This window comes from Myxine glutinosa, chromosome 5, assembly GCF_964187855.1.
Source record: "Myxine glutinosa chromosome 5, kmMyxGlut1.1, whole genome shotgun sequence".
In the NCBI taxonomy this organism is placed as follows: domain Eukaryota; kingdom Metazoa; phylum Chordata; class Myxini; order Myxiniformes; family Myxinidae; genus Myxine; species Myxine glutinosa.
In genome coordinates this window covers 141502796-141515520 of record NC_136265.1, presented here as the reverse complement: position 1 = coordinate 141515520, position 12725 = coordinate 141502796, and the positions used below count along the sequence as shown (strand labels likewise).

The 12725-nt window shown below is 48.1% G+C and overlaps 1 protein-coding gene and 1 long non-coding RNA gene across 3 annotated transcripts in view; one reads left to right on the top strand and one right to left on the bottom strand.

Moving 5' to 3' along the window:
- The window catches only part of LOC137426970 (guanylyl cyclase C), a 445743-nt gene that overhangs the window by 110541 nt on the left and 322477 nt on the right, over positions 1–12725 (bottom strand). The window lies entirely within an intron of this gene.
- The window catches only part of LOC144892388 (uncharacterized), a 229959-nt gene continuing 226345 nt past the window's right edge, over positions 9112–12725 (top strand). The window contains exon 1 of the long non-coding RNA XR_013623587.1: positions 9112–9438. This is a non-coding gene — a long non-coding RNA (uncharacterized LOC144892388). The remainder of the gene's footprint in view (positions 9439–12725) is intronic.

Here is a 12725-nt window from a genome sequence, read left to right as displayed (position 1 = left end):
CCTCATGTGAAGGACCACAAACCCAAGCCCTCAGTGTACGAGAGCCACAGTTTAAATCGGATTTTACTCTGCTACAAAACAAACAAGAAAGAGCATTCAGACATTGCAGACCCTTGCCACAATATGTTTTCTGTGGTTTTTAAGGCTTTTGTGTTAAAATTAATATGTCGGCCGAACTACGTGACCTATGACGTCATAATTATTTTTTTCTCCACCAATTTATCCTTAGATGATGCTCAAGAAATTTCATCTCGATCGGATGAAGTTTTGTACTTGTCGAATTATGACATCATAATGGAGGCACCTATGACATCATCATTAACATATGTTATTCCACATGGAGAGTTCTTTACAATGAGCCATGTCTCAATTTTTTCTATGCAGTGCTTTCGGAGATATAGAAGTGCAAATTTTTTTGGTTTTCCCAAGATGGTGACCATACCACGTGACCTATGACGTCATAATTATCATAAAAAATTATACAGGTGGAGTTGCACCTGTGGTGAAAATTCCCTGTCAATCGGACCAACTGTTGCAAAGAAAATCATGTTTATTCTGTGCGGACAAACAAACAAACAAAGACTCAAATGCAATACCCTCTCCTCAGGCAAGGGTAACAAGAAGAAAAAGAAATAAAAAATAGTCAAAGCCCCTGTGGTTTTCGTAATTTTGCTCCAAAGAGTGAAAGGCCAACAGTCGGCCATTTTGGTTGGATTACAAAACAAAATGTTCTGCATATGTACACTCTCATGTATTGTCTTTGGGCTAAGTTTGAACAAAATCGGTCCATGTATGTCCAAGAAATGGTTGGGGACACGTTTAAGTAACAAAATGGCCGCTGGTCGGCCATATTGAATCTGATTTCGAAAACAAATGACGTGCATATGTAAGCCATCATTCATTATCTGTGTGCCAAGTTTGAATACGATTTATAAATGCATATCGAAAGAATTGTTGGGGATGTGATCATCATCAGGTTTTTTTACGACTAAAATGGCCGCCAGTCGGCCATCTTTGACCGCGAACCAATATTATGTCCATATGTGTACCATCATAAGTCCAAAGGGGGCTAAAAAGGCACACTATCACAAGCACCATGGCCAAGTTACAAATTCCTGCAATAACAACTGCTGGGAGAGGGACGTCACCACCCAGCATGACCTTTGGAGAATAATCCACTTCGGAATAAGCAACACTACAACAGGGCATGGGTACATTGGAGTGGAAAAAAAAAAAAAAATGCAGCACATCAGGAATCTTGGATATGATAACCATGCTCTTAGGTGAGTGACTATCATCCTGAAAGCAAAGCGGGTAGCTCACTGGAGAGCATCTGCATAAAATATATTTACCTGCGGAACTGCAATCTCCGAGTCTTCATCTCGAGGTTGTTTTGGCAGTAAATTTTGGCTGATTCGCTCCTTTTTGCTGAACACGTTACTCAAACTGTGACATTTCTGATGATTAACGAATCTAATGCAGAGTGCCTGGTTTCGAGAGCAATAGCTCATGACACACATGCCATGCATCTTCAATAGTGTAACAGGAACTTGTGGAAGCATTGCAGAAGCTTTTTCTTTTATTTTCATACGCAGCGTATGGCTGCGGGTAGCATAATTTGCCTGAGGTGCAGCTGTCCCTTGTAGGTTAAAGCAGGAATTGTGGCGATAGCTCGCCTAGTCTATGTGAAGGACACCGTGGGATTTTTGATGTCCTTCAACCTGTGAAAGAAACCCGAGGTTGGGGGTTTTCAGCTGAGTCGGAATTCAAACCCAGACTAGATGGCTCAGAGGCAATTCTGCTTACCTCTAGATTCTAACTATCCTGCCAGGCCATTGCAGAAGCAATCAATATACAGGGTGTCCACAAAGTCGCGTATCATAGGAAATTATTTAATTGATTATTTATCATAGGAAATTAAATGATTTAATTCAAAAATTAGTTCGGATATGTTGAATAACATTCAGATAAACCTGCTTTTCCGTTTACAAACATGTTTTGAGATTGATGGGGCACATTTCGAACAACTGATGTAGCCAACCCTACAAATAAATGTTTTGATGCACGACTTTGTGGACATCCTGTCGATATGCACAATTTCGGATAAGAAGGATTTTTGTCACAATAGGATTTTTTGGGATCAAATTTTTTTGGCTCAATTTGGATATTTGGATTTAACTTTCTTGGAAATTTTTTGGAAAAAGATATTTGAAGATTTTAGCAATTTTTTGGGGATCTTTGGATCAAAAATCAAAGGAAGGATTTTTGGCACAAATAATTCGCGAATTAGTGGGTCAGGACTGTCGGTTGATCAAAGGTAATTTAGGCATGAATTTGTGATTTGTTGAGGGTGCAGGTTGTATACTCTTCGGGGAAGTAACAGTGAGATCATTGATGTCCACCAAGGACCAGTGCTGGCACAGTGGTCCTTCGGCTTAACATCTATCCAAGGGACGGAGCACGCACTGATGCCTCGTCCTGCATGCCAAACACGAGGATGAGAGGTTTTAGCTGGGTCGATATGCAACCTTTGTCTGGTTGGCTCAGAGGTGAGTGTGCGTATTTCTAAGCTGTGCTGCCAGCACACACACTACAATCAATAAGTCGCAAGTGGCATGAAGGTTGAGTGTGGAGTGGGATCTTGTTAAAAAGAATTGGGGATGCAACAACCAGTCCACAGGACATATCTGTTTGTTTCCTTGCCACCTAAGGTGGACAGAGGTTATGTTTACCTTCGGCACCGAAGGTGGATGGAGGTTATGTTTTCAGCCCTGTCTGTCTGCTTTGTCTGACTGTTAGCAGGATATCTCAAACCGTTATGGACGGATTCAGAAGAAATTGGTTGGCAGGTTGGTTGTGTGAGGAGGACGCATTTATTAGACTTTGGTGAAGATGGGGATTCGATATTTAAAATAAAATTAAGTGATTCTTCACCATTGAATGATTGGCCAAAAACAATATGTAACATGATATTTCCAGAAGTTGTGGACGGATTATGCCAAACTTGGTGGATGAGTTGGGTAGGTGACAAGAACAATCCGATTAAATTTTGGTCAAGGTCAGGATGCAGATCCAGCCTATCAGTGTTTAGTTTGGCGTAACGTAAACTGTTCAGCCTGACAGAGGTATGTGCTCTACCATGTGCTGTTGTCGTTATAGCTTGACTTGACTGTATTGCACTTTATGTTGGTCTCTTTGGAACAAACGGAATGCAGAAAGCTTTCTATTTTAAAGCTTACACAGGTTATCGGAAGTTGGAGGAGGAGGATCGAGAGTTTTCAGCCAAACAAGGAGCATTCCCATGCAATATACTGTTGCGAATATGGAATTTGACCTCCATATCCGCTTGTAAATATTCCCCTATCTTCTCCGATACTCCCCAACTCTCCCCTTACCCCATTCCCTAGTCCCATTGTCTGTAAACAACACCCATTAGAGCCGATCTTCCCCTTCATTCCCCCATTAAATGTCGTGCCCAGGTCCCCCGCACCACACGTAGACAATTATAGGACATCTTGCTAGTTATTCTTAATCTATGTCAGTTAAGGACTTGTTTCCATTAATTATGACTCTTCGTTGCACCAGAATGTGATGATATGGCACCAGTAGGAGTTTAGGACCTTCCCATACCTCCCCGCATCTCTTCCCATCATCTCAAGCTCCAACAACAACCACAACAACAGCGGCTTTGCGTCCTCACTCCGGCTCGGTTGGCCGCCATTGAACATGTGCTCGACGGGGTTACCCAGAAGGGGGCTCCCTGTCGGCCCCTCGTCAAGGGCGGAGCCAGTAACCCCCGCACCCAATGAGAAGCCATGGGCCGATGCCATATGGGGCGGAGCTAACGAGCGAGGGCGTGACTCCCCGCCGGATATACGCGGCCCCGCGCCGGACGTGACGTCAGATGCGCCCCGAGCTTGGAAGGACAAGACGCCACCCTCCCGAGCGCTGAGCGACCTCCCCGGCATCTCCACCAAAGTCGCGACCCACGAGCGCTGAGCGACCTCCCCGCATCTGCTGGACACCACCGTACGCGATTCTGTCCCTGAGCCAGGTGCACCTGAGCCATCGACTGCCGCTTTCCTGGCCATCAAACCCCGTGTGAGTGAGCCTTGTCCCGTTTATCTGTGGTCTGTCTAGGGTTAATATAAGGTTGTGTCTAAGTGCCCACCTTCCTATGTTTCCCTCTTGTCCCTGTAATCTAACCTTTTCCGCCTTAATATAACCTCCTCCGGAGGTCTTGAGAACTGAACCCCTGGTGTCGTATTGTGTGATTGTAACCCAGCCGGGTGTCTTCTCTTTCCTATTGAGCCAGCGTAGCGCGATTAGTTAACATTCGGGCACAATCGGGTAACTTGTACGGATACGGCGGCCATCCCGCTCGGCCCACCATACCATCAAAGTCGTATCAGTAACAATTGGTGTCGAGGAGTGAGATTGGACCCGGAGCGCGTTTACGCGCTCGAAATTATAACAGCGAAATTTGATTGTGTTTTACAAAAAAATAAAATAATAAAAACCCGAATTTTGAAAGTCGCGCTATGGCGGATCAAGACAGCTGGGGTCCGGTAGGGGAGAGTGAGGCAGGGTCGGTCCAGGACCAAATTGAGGGACGTGAGGAGAGCGAAGCAGCGAGGGTAGCAGACGCGCAAAATGGCGCCTCGCTGGTCACCGCGCCCGTGACCGTGGCAGCGCCCCTGGTGGATCCGAACCTTTTTATGTTGCAAATGAGGGCCCTTATGGAACGAATAGAGGGCCAAATGGGGGTAATGGGGAACCGGATGGATGCTCAGAGTGAGCAAATGAGGGTTGATAGTGGGCGATTAGAGGGCCAAATGAGGGGTACCGGTGAGAAGTTAGACAATAATTTTGAGGAGTTAGACAAGAAAATTGGGAAGTTAGACAATAATTTTGAGGGGTTAGACAACGGGATAAAAGAGGTGAAACATGGGTTAACGGGGGTAGAAAATAGAATGGCTGCCCAGGAGAATCAGATAGAGGGAGTGAAAAATGGGTTAGAGGGGTTAGAAAACAGTATGGAAGGCAAATTGAGGGACATGAGGGACCAAGCGGAAAGGGAAGTTAAACAAATGGAGCAGCAGATAGAGGGGGTCAGAATGGGGGTAGAAACCAAACTGGATGCTCACAGGGAGGAAATGGAGCAGATGAGGGTGGCATCTGGGCAGGAGATGCAAGTGATGGGAGAGGAGATCAGAAGAGGAGTGAGTGAGGAGGTCGGAGGAGTGCGCGAGGAGGTGAGGCACTGTAAGGAGCGCATGGAGAAAGAGGTGAGAAAGGGGACTGTAAAGTTACAAGGGGGCATAGAGGACCTGATGCAGGAGGTGGAGCAGCTGACGGTGGGACAGACGGAGTTAGTGGAGCAGGTTCAAAGGAACACTGCGGTATTAGGAGGTTTAAAGGCGACACAGAAAGAACTAAAAGATGACTTGGTAGCGACGAGGAGGGAATGTCAGATGGTACGTGAGGGACTGACAACGAGGTTGGACGACGTGATAGAGGTAATGGAGACGAAGGACCGGCAGGTGAGGACGCACCTGGAAACGGTCAAGGTAGCCTTGGAGGACGAGCTTGAGGAGACGTACCGGGGAATAAAAGAGGTGAGGCAAAAATTAGAAGAAGTGGAAGAAGGGATGAGCGAAATTAAGAAGCGACGGAGAAGGGATAAGAAAGAGATAAAAGAGGAGATAAAAGAATTGGTCCAAAGTCTGTGTTTGGATCGTGATGATGTGCTCATTAACCGGATGAGGGATTCGCAGGTGATGGAGGAGAAGCGAAGAGGAAGAGGACCCGGTGTAAGTGGTGACCAATATGGTCGTGCGTATGATGCGCCAGGGGATTTAAGAAGCTTGGGGATTGGTTTGGATCCGGGTGTTCGTGAGAGGCCGTTGGTGAAGTGTGCGACTGGTCTGGTGTGCGAAAGAGGAGGTGTGCAAGAAAGTCCGACTCTGGGGTGTGTGAGGAAAAAGTGCGTGCCAAGGAGTGAGGGTGCTGGCGAGAGTGAGTCGGTCGTAGCGCGTGTGCGAGGGAGCACATGGAAGCGTGGTGTGGTGAGTGTTACAGAGGGTGTGACCGGAGAGTGTGCGCAAGAGTGTGCGCGAGAAAGGTGTGTGACGGCCAGGTGCATGAGGAAAGAGTGCGCTGTCAGAAGTAAGGAAGAGTGTCCACCTGTGGTGAGTGTTACAGAGGGTGTAACGGGAGAGTGTGCGCGAGAAAGGTGTGTGACGGACAGGTGCATGAGGAAAGAGTGCGCTGTCAGAAGTAAGGAAGAGTGTCCACCTGTGGTGAGTGTTACAGAGGGTGTAACGGGAGAGTGTGCGCGAGAAAGGTGTGTGACGGACAGGTGCATGAGGAAAGAGTGCGCTGTCAGAAGTAAGGAAGAGTGTCCACCTGTGGTGAGTGTTACAGAGGGTGTAACGGGAGAGTGTGCGCGAGAAAGGTGTGTGACGGACAGGTGCATGAGGAAAGAGTGCGCTGTCAGAAGTAAGGAAGAGTGTCCACCTGTGGTGAGTGTTACAGAGGGTGTAACGGGAGAGTGTGCGCGAGAAAGGTGTGTGACGGACAGGTGCATGGGGAAAGAGTGTGCTGTCAAGAGTAAGGGTGAGTGCGTTGTCAAGAGTGGTGGTGAGAGGAGTGAGAGTGACAAGGAGAGTGAGCTGGTTGTGACAGGTGAGCGAGGATGTACACCTGGGATGGAAGGATGCACACCTGGAATGGTAGAGCGTGAGTGGGAATGCACGCTGGAGTTGGTGGTGAGGCACGTGGTTGGGTGTGCGAATGAGAGCACACCTGTGATTGTCACAGAGGAGGTGACCGAGGAGGGGGCGCGAAGAGGTGTATTGGTGAGGTGTGCTACCAACGAGTGTGTGCCAAAGTGTTCGGTGGTCAGGTGTGTGACCAAGGCGGTGAGTGGAATGGGTGTGCCTGGGTGTGTAAGGAACGGTACGAGGAGCATGGGCACAGCTGGATGTGTGAGCAAGGAACGGGCTGCGGGGTGTAAGCAAGCAGGTGAAGCATCGACGGTGACCGGGTTAAAGGTTAGGTCGACTTTTAGCCGAAGCAGGCCCTCGGTGCGTGCCGGGCCTCGCTTTGAACGGCCGCGTCCAGGCTCCACTAGGCGGAGCTGGCAGCCCGATAGGAAGGGTCGTTATGGCGACCACGTTTTGTTGAGACGTGCCGGCAGGTCGAGAACGGGGCATTGGATGGCTCCGTGCCGAGGTGGTGCGTGGGATCTCGGCACGGGTAAGCCCCCGTCCCTGCACCGAGTGCCGGACGCATCCAGCCGCTGGCACAAAACAACCAGCATCCATTGCTTGGCTTTACGAAGCCGGGCTTTGGACAGGGATTGGCGCACCGAGAGGTATTAGTGAGTAGACTGGGTGATGAGGTTAGTGGTTTGGACCCAAAATTAGAGAAAAACAAAATTTGATGATTGGCAAGGGATTGGCAGTAGTGATTGGCAGATGATGGGCAGTGATTGGCAAATTGTTGATTTATTGAAATTTGATGTGCAAAATTGGTAGTGAGAGACCCCCGATGTGGTGGGATGGCAAATCCACCATCCTTCCCGGTGGGGCAAAGGAGCAATAGCTTATGGGGTGTATGGCAGTGAAAACTAGCCCGGGTGGGTTAGGATATTGTGTGTAGGGATCTAGCGAAGATGACAGTAGGTAACGTTAAGATTAGTTAGTGACTGATACCTGTAGTGGGGACGCAGGTAGATTAGTATGGATTATAATGACGAGGGAGCGCAATAGTTAAAGGGACGACTGGGAAGCGCAAGTTTCAGAAGGGAGTAGTTAGCTGAGATGATGCTGTGTGTGTGAGGATTGAACAAGTGTGATTGCACAGGTGTGCAACTGGACAGGTGTGTGGAGCAGTGTATGAGTAGTGAGTGTGAGGATCAGCGCGAATGCGCTTGGGGAGAGAAGGGTGCAGGTGGCACCAGGTGTGAGAGCACAGGTGTGCAAGTACAGGTGTGTGGAGAGAGTTGGAGTAAGTGGTACGGAGTGGTGTGCATGGTGCGAAGGTGTGGATGGGGGAAGAGTGGACCCCCTTTCACGAGTACCCGGGGCGGGTAGTGTAAGTGTTAGGTAGAGGGTGCAGGTAAATTGTGGTTGGATATTGGCATTTGTGGTGCGGTTGCAGAATGGTGTTGTGGATGGGTGCATTAGTGTTGTGGAAATGGCTGGGCGTGTAGCCTGTTAGTGTGTGTAGTTGGTTGGGCACTCCACCACTGTGAGGATGTCGGCCAGGTGAGGCCGCAGGTGGGCTCTGGGAGCCGGTAGTTGTGAGTGGGTGCCTGAGGATCCCGGGTGTGGATCGGGCAGCCCAGTGCCAGAGAGGGCACGGAGTGGGGAGAGAGCCAGAGGGCCTTCCCCAGGTAGTTGGGTTAGGGTGAGGAGCAGGTAAGCTCGGAGGCAACTGCAGTGGTGGAGGTGTGCAGGTGGGTAGACCCACTGGGAGAGGTACACGCCGCAGCCCAGAAATTGTGCGAGGGCACCGGGAGATGAATCGGGGGAGTGAGACCCCAAATTGAAGAGCACCACAGTTTGGCCAATGGGAATTGGTTTTTAGAACCCATAGTGTAAGAGGGCCAATGGTTTGGCCGGAGAAAGCCCCCGGGTAGTGTAAAGTTGTTAAAGTCATTTAGGAGATAGTTAGGATTGATGAACCTGTCGCACCATACGCAGCCACTTACCTGTGGTGATGATGATGACTCCACACCTGTGTTTTCTTTGTTTGTGTTGCAGAAATGAGAATTGCTGTTGGATTTGTGAGACGCATCACGACGTGGATGAGACATTGGGGTGATTCCATCTCTCCCTCCCTAGGAGGGACTGATGATGAATTGGTAATGGCAAATTATGATGTTGAGTTGGAGATGGCAAATTTTGATGAGAGTTGAAAATGGCAAATTTGATTGGTTAGGAGGGAGAGAAGACGAATTTGGTATATGGGAGGAACGGGGAAGACAGTAGGGATGTTTGTGGATTTGTAAAGTAGATGTTTATGGGTAGTGTTGTGTTTTGTGGATGCAGTAAGGGGTAAGGGAGGGGCCATGTAGGTTACCTGGTGGGGGGGGGGCGTACGATAGGAACGTACCTGTCTCACCTGGTTCCCATGTGCCCCCAGTGTGCATTACCTTACATTGCGTGCACTTTTGCGCCCTTACCACCTTACTCACTTGTTTCTTCTTTTGTCTCCCACCTCCGAGGATCTGGCTTCGGGGTAGAGAGAGAGGAGAGAGAGGTGCTGGCTACGCAGTTGTGGGCCTGCACTTTCGCTGTTCGCTGCCTGGATCGGTACACCATATGGACCGCAATGTTTGTGGCCACCCACAATGGACCGCAGTTCGTTTGCGGCCAAGCACCACCCGGGGATGGACCTATGGGTCAACGTGGCACCTATGCCATACAGGTGAACCACTTTTAGTTAACCACCAAGTGCACCACAAGAAGAGCAAGAGACACCTGCAGGGTTAGGGGTTGTTGAAGTTATTTTTATTCCAATGAACAATGGTGACTGCACCGATTGGTGGTGGGGTGGTGCTTTTGATGCGCGGGAAGGGTGCTCTGCACGTTATTAAAGGCCGTCGGCCACAGAGCACTCGTGGGTTGGTGTATCGATGTTGGCAAGCGCGCTCTCTCTATGCATAACATCTGCATGTGTTCCTCCAAAGACAGGTCCTGGATCGTAGTGTAAATATCAGCGTAGTCTTGTAAATAATGCTCCCTACCGGCTGTATGTTTAGTTTGAGGATTCTTTCCGGATTCGGTTATCCTGTGGGTGTGTTTCTGAGAGGAGAAGGGTGCAACGTCGCAGGGGGACATATTTACTCATTTGTGAATATCTATAAAACTGTCGCACTCAGGGTAGAGTTAATAGTAGAGGGAACTACATTGCGTGCCACACTAAAGTAGGTAAAAATTTATCGGGTCGGGACGCCCCGAGGGTAGAGAAGGGTGCAATGTTGCGAATATGGAATTTGACCTCCATATCCGCTTGTAAATATTCCCCTATCTTCTCCGATACTCCCCAACTCTCCCCTTACCCCATTCCCTAGTCCCATTGTCTGTAAACAACACCCATTAGAGCCGATCTTCCCCTTCATTCCCCCATTAAATGTCGTGCCCAGGTCCCCCGCACCACACGTAGACAATTATAGGACATCTTGCTAGTTATTCTTAATCTATGTCAGTTAAGGACTTGTTTCCATTAATTATGACTCTTCGTTGCACCAGAATGTGATGATATGGCACCAGTAGGAGTTTAGGACCTTCCCATACCTCCCCGCATCTCTTCCCATCATCTCAAGCTCCAACAACAACCACAACAACAGCGGCTTTGCGTCCTCACTCCGGCTCGGTTGGCCGCCATTGAACATGTGCTCGACGGGGTTACCCAGAAGGGGGCTCCCTGTCGGCCCCTCGTCAAGGGCGGAGCCAGTAACCCCCGCACCCAATGAGAAGCCATGGGCCGATGCCATATGGGGCGGAGCTAACGAGCGAGGGCGTGACTCCCCGCCGGATATACGCGGCCCCGCGCCGGACGTGACGTCAGATGCGCCCCGAGCTTGGAAGGACAAGACGCCACCCTCCCGAGCGCTGAGCGACCTCCCCGGCATCTCCACCAAAGTCGCGACCCACGAGCGCTGAGCGACCTCCCCGCATCTGCTGGACACCACCGTACGCGATTCTGTCCCTGAGCCAGGTGCACCTGAGCCATCGACTGCCGCTTTCCTGGCCATCAAACCCCGTGTGAGTGAGCCTTGTCCCGTTTATCTGTGGTCTGTCTAGGGTTAATATAAGGTTGTGTCTAAGTGCCCACCTTCCTATGTTTCCCTCTTGTCCCTGTAATCTAACCTTTTCCGCCTTAATATAACCTCCTCCGGAGGTCTTGAGAACTGAACCCCTGGTGTCGTATTGTGTGATTGTAACCCAGCCGGGTGTCTTCTCTTTCCTATTGAGCCAGCGTAGCGCGATTAGTTAACATTCGGGCACAATCGGGTAACTTGTACGGATACGGCGGCCATCCCGCTCGGCCCACCATACCATCAAAGTCGTATCAGTAACAATACTTTCAAAAAGGTTAGAAGCTGCCAGCTCTTTTTCACCAGGATGACAATAAGAACAAACTTGATTTGAGAAATTTTTAATTAAAACAAGTACAAAAAGTTTTAATTAAAACAAAAGCCGCGTCGATGTTACACAATGCCTAGATGCAGCTGTGCCTATAACGTCGATGTTATAGACACAGGACATTCCTATTGATTCGATTACTTGATGTTATTTTTGTGCAAAGTGAATATATATCTCGGCAATTTCCCGTGTGTGGCGACGAATTTTTTATATATCTCGGCATTTTCCCGTCTGTTATTTCAGGCGGTGTATGACTGACCATGCCGCGATTTAAAAAAATATATATCTCGGCAATTTCCCGTGTGTGGCGACACGTGAACGAAGCTATGCTCCTCTCTCCACATTATTGTGACGACGTATAAATTAAATATTTCATCGTGACGATTGTCATCAAATGGACGAATTTTTAATATATCTCGGCATTTTCCCGTCTGTTATTTCAGGCGGTGTATGACTGACCATGCCGTGATTGTAAAAAAATATATCTCGGCAATTTCTCGTGTGTGGCGACACGTGAACGAAGCTATGCTCCTCTCTCCACATTATTGTGACGACGTATAAATTAAATATTTCATCGTGACGATTGTCATCAAATGGACGAATTTTTAATATATCTCGGCATTTTCCCGTCTGTTATTTCGGGCGGTGTATGACTGACCATGCCGTGATTGTAAAAAAATATATCTCAATGGACTTGAAGTTACAGGCCTTTGAGAATTCATTTCGTTCTATAAAGGGCAACTTTCATCGGATTTTCTTCCCGTTTTTTTCAACCGAGTCTAAAACTATGTTAGTGACTGTGAAAAATGAAATGATATATCGAATTTGATTTGAAATAAAACTGTGTGAGAGAGGAAGACACCACAGGCCTACAAAACAGGCCTCAAAGCTATGCGAGTTAATAAAATGGTGGATATTTGTTTATATGAAGCCTCTCCCAAAATGGGTGGAGCTATGGTTCCCAGAATGGGTGGAGCTTTGAGGTTTTGTCTTCTCTGCAAGAACAAGAAGAACAAGAAGAAGAAGAACAATAAGAACAACAACAACAGCAGAGGGCACTCTATTAGCAGCGTCTGCGACGCGGCTAAAAAGCCAACAATGAGTGAAAGGTCAGCAAATTGTTTATGAAACCCAATGGAGTGAAAATAACAAAATTTTGAGCAGACTATTAGGAAATGGATTGTTCAAAGAATGGAGGAATGATATACTGGGTGTTCCAAAAATACCTGGATAACTTTGATTGTTAATATATTTAGTACCACAAATGATACAACGATACCCTTTGTTTTTTATGATTCAGAAACTCAAAGTTTTCTTTATTTTCAAGCCCAGTGGTTTAATGTAAAAGAAAATGGCGACTCAACAGGAGAAAGGTCAGTGCGTTGAATGGTTCAACGAGATGAGATCCAGCATGCAAGTTCAGTGTAATTTCCGTACAAGGTATGGATGGCATCTGCCATCGTGGACTAATATCAGAGAGTGGTACAAGAGCTTAAAAGAGACTGGAAGTTGTCAGAAACAGAAACGTACCAGTCAACCAAGCACATGTGCAGCAGACGTTGAATG